Genomic DNA, 6,000 nt, shown 5'->3' with positions numbered 1-6,000 from the left:
TTCTGGATTCCAAGAGCCCCAGGTATACACGTGGCGCACACATATACTTACGTGCAGGCAAACACGCATACACATAAAATTAAAAACAGATCTTTTAAAAAGTAAAACAAACAACAAAAACCACAAGCTAAATATTTAGAATTTTTAAAAGGCAATTAATTACTCTGTCTCTGTAAGTTGTCAGGAAGCTAACAAAGACTTTTACCATCAACTCTATGTGTGTTTTACAGCATAGGCAAGACAAACCATTTCTAAAAAAAAAAAAAAAAAAGAATCCAAACCACCTTTATCTACCTAACATGGGGGTTATAGTCTGAATAGCCCTGTAATACTGAGGGACTCAAATTTATAGTTAAAGCTACCTCCCCCTAAAAAGACATCTTCCAAGTTTTTCTGGAAAAGTCTATCAAATAATTTAAGGAGTTACTAATAGCAACCTTATACACTCTCTCTGCTAGAAAGCACAGAGGAGGAAGGAAGGATCTGAGCAATTCATTTTATGAAGTGGCCATTCATCTGGAGACACATGCCTGTCAGAATGGCTAACAAAAATTACTGACAGTCTCAATGACTGGAGGTGGCATAGAGAAACAAAGTCTCTCTTGGGCTGCTGGTGGGAACCCAATACGGTACAGCCATAATGGAAAGCAGCTTGGCAGTGTCTTAAAGATTTGTAAACACACAGCTACCACCCAAGCCAGCAGTTACATCTGTGTTTAATCCACAGGAAATTTACATCTACATCAACAACTGTAGCATATACATTTATAGTAGCTCTTTTGTAATACCCTTCAAAGTGGAAACATTCCAGATATCCAATTGGGTGAATAATTAAATTATGGTATATCTATGTCATGGAGTATTATTCAACAATAAAAAGGAATGAGTGATTAATAAAAGGCAACCTAGATTATCTCCAGACAATTAAGATGAGGAGAGAAAAGTAATCCCCCAAAGTTATATACTCAGGGACTCTGCTTATATGAAATGATACAATTATAGAAACAGATGATATATTAGTGGATACTTAGAATTAATCGGGGATGAGGTTGGGACAGTTTCAAAGAGCAGGTTGAGGACACCCCCATGTCAGGATACAATTTGTGTGAATGGCATGTTGATGAGACTATAGTATAGTTTCATTGCACTTTGTTATGGGGAAACTGGGTAAAGGATATATGAGATGTCTGTATTTCTCATAGCTATATTTAGGTCTCCAATTATTTCTACATAAAACATCTAATCGAGGAAATCAATTCTGAGTTAATCAACGTATCATATATACATGTATGAAAAACATCACATCATCTCCCATAAATATGTACAACCATATGTATCAATTGAAAATAAAACTTGAAATCATTTCATGTGGTTATTAGAGGAACAGATTAAAATTCTCCATCTGCTTGGCATGATTGGCACTCACTCAGTGTTGGTGACTGTCTCCATGGCAACTTGCAGTGAGAAGCTGAGCATCATAGGTGGCTCAGTAGAAGAGGCACAGTATATAGAAGAGCAGTGGCTTTGAAGTAAAAAACCTGGATGTGAGTCTTAGGTCTTATTAATAGCTTGTAGTCATGGGAACTTAATGAGCATTGTTGACACTGGTCAAATGGAGATAACCACACCCTCCAAGAAAGTAAGTAACAGCATCAACACAAACATCACCAGCCGTTAGTCTAGAAAGCACAGATTCAGGCAGACTCTAGACTCTGGCATCGCTTGGATAATGTGTATTTAGGAACCACTGTAGTATAAAGTTAAAACATTTAGTAATTTAATGCAGTGCCAAAGTTTTATTCCACCACAGAGAAGAAGTATGTCTCTCTAAAGGACCCAGGTACTTTTTGACTAGGTGTTCCCAGGAAACAGTGAAAATTTAGATGTCTCAGAAAGCAGTTCCCCTTCAGAAGAGGCAGATCTAGGGCTGATGCTGCCTGGTGTGTGTGGTGTGGTGTGTGGTGTGTGGTGTGTGGTGTGTGGTGTGTGGTGTGTGGTGTGTGTGTTGCTTTGAGATGAGGTCTTGTTAAATACACCAGGCTAGCCTTGAACTCACTATATAATCCAAGTGGGCCTCACGCTCACAGAAATCTCCCTGCTTCAGCCTTCCAAGAACTGGGAGTAGAAGGATGTATCACCATGGCAGTTCTATTTTTTAATCGTTTTCCAGTGCTCAGAATTACACTTAGAGTCTCACACATGTTTTTGCAATTGCTCTACCGCTGAGATGAGACAGCGACCCGTCCCTTGAATCATTTTTTAAAAGTCAACTGTAAAAGATGGGCTGAGAAAAAATTAAGATACACGAATTTAATGGAATATTAAAGACGTTTCAGAAGGCGTTTGATGTCTGCAAATGCACTCTTAATTTAATGAATGAGAAACGCAGAGTTTTCAAAGAGTAAATGAATAAGCTTCATGCTTTGGGAGCAGCTTTAGATGTAAGGAGCTCTGGATAGATGTGCAAAGCAGCCTTGTGCTCTTCTCCCCCTCTGCCCTGCTTCCTGCATCACTGTGGCACGTTTCCAAACTCTGACGAACCATCATCAATCCAGCTCTATCAGCTAAAGCCCATGGCTTACCAGGGGTCCTTCTTCACATTATCCTACGGGTTCTGACCGCTGTGTTCTGTCACATAGCCACTATTACAGCAGCAAGCAGGACATCTTTGCTCCCCACAGGTTTTTTTTAACTCATTTGGGTAAATATCTGGGTGCATTCCTGGCTCGTAGGGGGAGACTATTTTAGCTTCGTAAGAAAGCGCCATGCAGTCTTCCAGGTGGCCAGCAACATTTTACATTCCAACGTTCATGAAGTTTCCTGTTGTTTTAGAACAGCAGCCGCAGCAAGTGGTCGTGGCTTCTTTGGCTCTTTTTTTTTGGGGGGGGGGTCCATTCCAATGGATATCAAGTGGTATTTAACTACAATAATCCTTCCACATTAGCAGGGACAATTCTGGAAAGTTAACCACCAAAATGCTGCCAGCAGTTATGGGCGGGCAGCTTTTTCCCAGCCTCATTTTTGTTCTTGTTCTTATATGTACCCACAATAGAATTGATTTGTACATTATAGTTGTAATGGGTTGTTTCTTTATCACTGATTCCCAACAGTTTGAACATGTTCTTGAGTGTGATTTTTGAAATTATTTTGCTTAGTATTATTCTCTGGCCTTCCTGGACCCATGGTTCATTGACATTAATTTTAAGAAGCCCTGTTACTGCTGCTGCTGTTTCTCCTCCATCTTTTCCATCTCCTCTACCTCAACCTCTTCCACCTCCTTCTCCCTGTCTTCCTCCACCTCCTTCATCTCCTCCATCTCCTCCTCCTCTACCTCCTCCTTCCTGTCTACCTCCATTTCCTCTACCTCCTCTTCTACCTCCTCCTCTACCTCCTCCACCTCCTCCATCTCCTTCTCTACCTCTTCCTTCACCTCCTCCACCTCCTCCCCCTTCCCTCTTTCTTTATCTCATTATGCATCATTGTATTGTTCCTCCTTTCTTACTTGACCCATAATCTTGTATATTCTGTTCAGCATTATCACAAATTTTCCAGTTCTTATAAACATTTCACCGAATTTACTTTTTGTTTTCTTCAGTTATGTTTATCAGAAGCATTTTCATTTCCATACAGTCTGATTTCTAAATCTCTGGTCTACTATATTCTTTAGAACTTTCATCTGTCTACTTACTTTATCCACCTAGCATGTGCCAGCTCGCTTGCTCACCAGGAGCTTCGCTGTATAAGTCAGAGCCCCTTTAGATTCTTGGTCTGACTCGATGAGATGAGGCTCGGTTGCTTTCTTAGTCTTCTTTAGCTGGGCTTTTTGCTTTTCATATGCCTTGTAATGCTTGTTAAAAAGCTAGACACAAGGCACTGAATGAGACAGTGAGGGGGGAGTCCTTGAAGGGGAGGGTGAGGTAGGACGCATGGTCCTAAAGTTAGTCTTGACCTTTTTCTGAGCCAGTGCCTTTGAGCTTGACCTACTCAAGTACCTCTCAGTAACTTGCCTCCCCACACACTTTGGTGGGACAGGACATAAGGAAAGATCACCTCATTAGATATCGCCTGCCTTTCTCCCTTGTAGAAAGCTGGAGTTAACTGTTGGGGCTATCAGAGGTCCAAAGAACTGTTTTTAATGGATATGGTCTTGCTGTTTCTTTAGCTCTCTCTTTCACAGGCCGAGTGACAGACAAGCTACTTTGATTTTCCTTCTGGACAGCTGCCACCAGGGGATCTGAACAGAAAACCTCTTGGAGGGGTAGGAGAACTTTGCAGAGCCAGCAGCTACTAGACTCCCCTGCCCCCAGGAAACATGCTGCCATTCTGCTTCCCATGGGGGATAGACTTGGGAACAGGCCCCAGTCCCCTGCAAACTCTTTCACTGTCAGGGAAGATATTTGCCCTGAGCTTCAAAACAAAACAATCTCGCAAGAGAAGCAAATGAACAGTCTGTGCCATCTTGGGGAAAACATGCCTAGGGATGTTTTGACATGCTTAATCCTCCCGAGTTGCCTCGGCTCTTTCAACAGTACTTTAATTTCGTTTCCTTAAGAACACAGACTTGCAGAAAATTTAATTTAGACAAAGATAATCTAGGTGGTAACTCTGGATACACTGTGCTCAGGAACGACACAGAGGCTGGGGGAAGGGCAGAGCTTCATACCCAAGTGGCATCCTGGCTGGTGGTGTCAAACCTTATAAGTCAAGGTTTCTTTGTCCCTAAATTAGGAAGAACAGCAGCCACTTCCTTAGGCAACAGTGTATAAATGATGCAAGAAGCTGCAGCATGGCACAGGATTAATTAAAGCTGCTAGCGGCTGGTTTCTTTGCCTCCTATGGGGCCGCTTTTCTAACATGAAGATCCAAAGAAAGACAAGGGGAAGAGGAACAAGGAATTATAAGGTGAGATTTCCTTTCTCCTTCCCCAGTTCAGTTCTCAATTGTCTGACAAACCACCCCACAAGCTGTGTTACAAAACCACTTCTGATCCCTACCACTCCGAGGATTATGTAGGTCATGTTAGGTATGCCTGGTCCCTGCTCCATGATGTCTAGGCCACAAACTAGAAGGCTTGGAGGTCAACAGTGAGATTAACTGAAGGTTCCTACACACACACACACACACACACACACACACACACAAACACACATACATCTTGACCTTTGGGTTGAGATTGCTTGGATGAAGTGTAAGAGGCTTGTGGTCATTTCTTCCTCCCCATGCTCTCAATGGTCCTTCTCTTGGTCTCTCTGACATGATGAAGTCAGGCTGGGTGGGCTCCCGGCACCATGCCCCTGTGAACCGAGCAGCAGACCATTTGCAACCCAGTGTCATTTCTCCTATTGACAGTGGTTCTACAAGCTCACCGAGGTTCAAGGGAAGGAAATATGGGGTCTGTCTTTCAGTGGGAGGTCTACAGGAATTGGCAGTCTTGATCTGAATTACAACTACCACTGAGGTCATCATGGGGGCCTCATAGCTGTAATCTTAGCACTGGGGAGGCAGGAGGATGGCAAGTTTGAGGCCACCCTGAGCTATATAACAAGATGACACCTCAGAGTAACAGCTACCAGAAAAACAAAACATCACCACCAAGAAAACAACAAAACACTGCCTCTAAAAATCCTGCCTCAGGCACCATGGACTCTGGCAGACCCTGGTATTTTTAGTTTTATTAGCATTCTTTCTGAGGGGAAAGGGTCTGTATAGGAAAAACATGGGAGAGAAAGTCAAACCTTCTGCAATCTAAACTCAGCAACAGAGAGCTGAAGGGTAGGGCTCATCTTTGTTGCTCTCTCTTCCCTGCAGAGATGCTTGGGTATTTAGGAGTTAAAAGTGGACACTAGGTTTTGTATTTCATAACATCTGTTGTCACCACTTCCAGCCCAACAAAAGCCATTCCTTCCAAGGGTGTGGTAGGCTGAAAATTCACATGCAACTTCAGAGGTTTTTTTTTTTTTTTTTTTTTTTTTTTTTTTTTTTTTTGGTTTGGTTGGTTTT

The sequence above is a fragment of the Arvicanthis niloticus genome, chromosome 2, assembly GCF_011762505.2.
Source record: "Arvicanthis niloticus isolate mArvNil1 chromosome 2, mArvNil1.pat.X, whole genome shotgun sequence".
In the NCBI taxonomy this organism is placed as follows: domain Eukaryota; kingdom Metazoa; phylum Chordata; class Mammalia; order Rodentia; family Muridae; genus Arvicanthis; species Arvicanthis niloticus.
Note: the sequence above shows the minus strand (reverse complement) of the source record.